Source organism: Equus przewalskii, chromosome 19 (genome assembly GCF_037783145.1).
Source record: "Equus przewalskii isolate Varuska chromosome 19, EquPr2, whole genome shotgun sequence".
Lineage (NCBI taxonomy): Eukaryota > Metazoa > Chordata > Mammalia > Perissodactyla > Equidae > Equus > Equus przewalskii.
The window spans coordinates 50,180,683-50,183,605 of NC_091849.1; positions in this window are offsets into that span (position 1 = coordinate 50,180,683).

A 2,923-nucleotide genomic window follows, 5' to 3' on the forward strand; every position below is an offset into this window, starting at 1 on the left:
TCTACTCTAAGTTTTTTTTGAGGAAGATTATCCCTGAGCTGACATCCGCTGCCAATCCTCTTCTTTTTGCTGAGGAAGCTTGGCCCTGAGCTAACATCCATGCCCATCTTCCTCCACTTTATGTTGGATGCCTGCCACAGCATGGCTTGATAAGCAGTGCGTAGGTCCGCACCCAGGATCCGAACGAGCGAACCCTGGGCCATCGAAGAGGAACATGTGAAATTAATTGCTACACCACTGGCCCGGCCCCTACTCTACTTTTTAAAAAAATTTTCTTTACAAATATTCTTTACACACATTCTTTAAAAATATTCTTTACAAATTTTGGCATTTTAAAATACTACAAAACAAAGAACTCACTTGTGACATCCCTTACAACCAACTGGAGAACATTTGTGTTTATGATCATGCAACAATCATTGCTCTGTTCCATCACTCTCTGTGTTTCAAGAGTGTTCTGTCTAAAATGCAAACCTGATCACACAACTCCCCTGATCACTCCTCAGTAACTCCCCCATGCCTTAGGACAAAGTGCTAACTCTCTTGAATGACATAAAAGCGACTCCATGACCTGGCCCAGCCCACCTCTCATGGTGCTCAAACCACATTATCTCTCTCCACCACTAGCACTTGAGGCCATGCCTAAGTGGTTCCCACAGCTGGGGCTTTGCCCATGCTTCTTGTTTGCCTGGAGCTTCCTGCTTGGTCTCCCCATTTCTCCTCACCATTAAACAAGTACAACTATCTCCGGGAATGAGGTTTGAGAAACTTAACAGTAGTTGAGTCACCCAGGTGCACTCTGTCTGGCAACCATGTACAGACCAGCCTTTGGGAACCACTGTTGGAGAGGACCAACCTAAGATGTTCTCTCAGAATGTAGACAAAGAGTAGCAAAGACATAAATGAGTAAGAAATATAAATTGATCGTAGATATAAAAGATAGGGAGCAGAGATGAAATACGTGAACAACAGAAATTTTGACTAACAAACCTGAATGAATTAAAGGGATACAATAAAGAAAGTTATAATAGGAGAAAAGATTCCTGGGTTGGGGAAATTTTTTTAAAAAATGAATCTGAAAATAGTTTGGACCAAATCAATTAAGAGAGGCCATACTCAAATATATTGAGCCATTTTTTTTTTTTTAATTTTTGAGAAGAAAGGAGACATAAAACCTACACTCAGGAGGAAAATATAAAATACAAAATCAGGAACCAAAATTATATTGATGTCAGATTTTCCCACATCAAACACCAGGAAGTGAGGGAGTAAATTCATCAAAGCACTAGAGGAGAGAAAGTACAAGCCAGACAGCACCTGCTCAGGAAGTCCTTCCTTGACCACCAAATGATGAATTTGTGAAATTTTGTTGAGTTGTGTACTTAAAAGTTTCACATTTCTCTGTATATAGGTAATGGTTCAATACAAATTTTGCTTAAGGAAAAAGAACAATGTGTAGCACAGGTAGTTTCTCAATAAATACTTGTTAAATAAAAGAATAAATGACCCAATCAAAAATTCTCTATCAAATACTAGTCTATGAAGTCAACAGAAAGACCTTCTCTAGCATGTGAGGACAGAGAAAAATGCTATGTGGTCACCTTTCTTGGTAAAAACTATATTCAGAGACATACTTCAGCTGACTGAGAGATGAATCGAAGCTAAGAACTCAAGAACGGGCATCTTATTCCTTATACTCCTTCTGTCCTGGACTCTCTGTGAGCATTGAAACTAGGTAGACATTGAACTATGTCTAAATAATGGTTATAAAGACTTTTTAAATGAATCTAAGAGCCAAAAGAAATTGTGCCCCCAAAAGCGAGAGAGCTAAAAAACAAGCCAATAATAATACAATCACCATCATCATCTAGATGATTGAACAGCAACTTCAAGACGATCTGAATGAGCATCACCCTCTAGATCTGCAGTCCAGATTCAGTGAGCCCAGCCCAAAGGTGGGGGTGGGAAGGAGCAACACAAGGAGAAAGGCACAGAATTCCTCACTTCATTAAAATGAACTCCATTCTTGGCTTTGATAAGTAGATAATTTAAAGGTCACCTAATTTGATAAATAAAATAAAATTGAAAGGTAACCATCAGTAGATGTAAAACAAAGCCCTGTAAGTCTGTGCAAAGGATAAAAGACAAACCAAATATTGATCAGAAAGTAAAAGGAACAGGAAACTATTAATGGAAAAAAATGCACTGCATAAAATAAGGGACAATATGAGAAAATGTGTTTAACTTACCTCTTAAAAAACAAAGAGTCTCAAATTTGGTTTTCAAAAATCTAAATATACTCCAGAAATAAGAAATATCCCTAAAAACAAATGACATAGAAAGTTTAAAAATGAAAGGATAGGCAAGAAATATATCAGGCAAATGCATACTAGAAGAAATCAGGGATAATATCAATATCAGAAGAAGAAAAATTCATTAAATGTGAAAAAGTCACTTTATATGGATGGAATTTAGACTAATAATAGAACAAATAAGTTATTAAAATTTATGCATCAGGTAACACACAAATGTATAAGTCAAAACAACTTTAAAAATGCAAAGACACTGTTGTGTCACATAATATTGTCTGGAAGTTCTGTTCAGCGATGAAACAAATGTTGGAGAGGAAGACACAAATCACCATTATTTGCAGAGGGTACAATTACTTAGAGAAAAAATAAGCAAATCAGTAGGAAACCCATTAGATGCAATGAGAATGCTTAGAAATTGGCTAGCTACAAAACAAATATTTTTAAAATTGATTTCTCATCTATTAGTTATAACAAGTTCAAAAATATAATCAAAGAAGTACGATTCCTTACAGAAAAACAAAAATCTGAAATACCTAGAGCTAACCTTTTGGAAATATGAGAGAGATTTTTAGAGAAACTATAAAATGTTGATGAATTATTAAAAATAAATA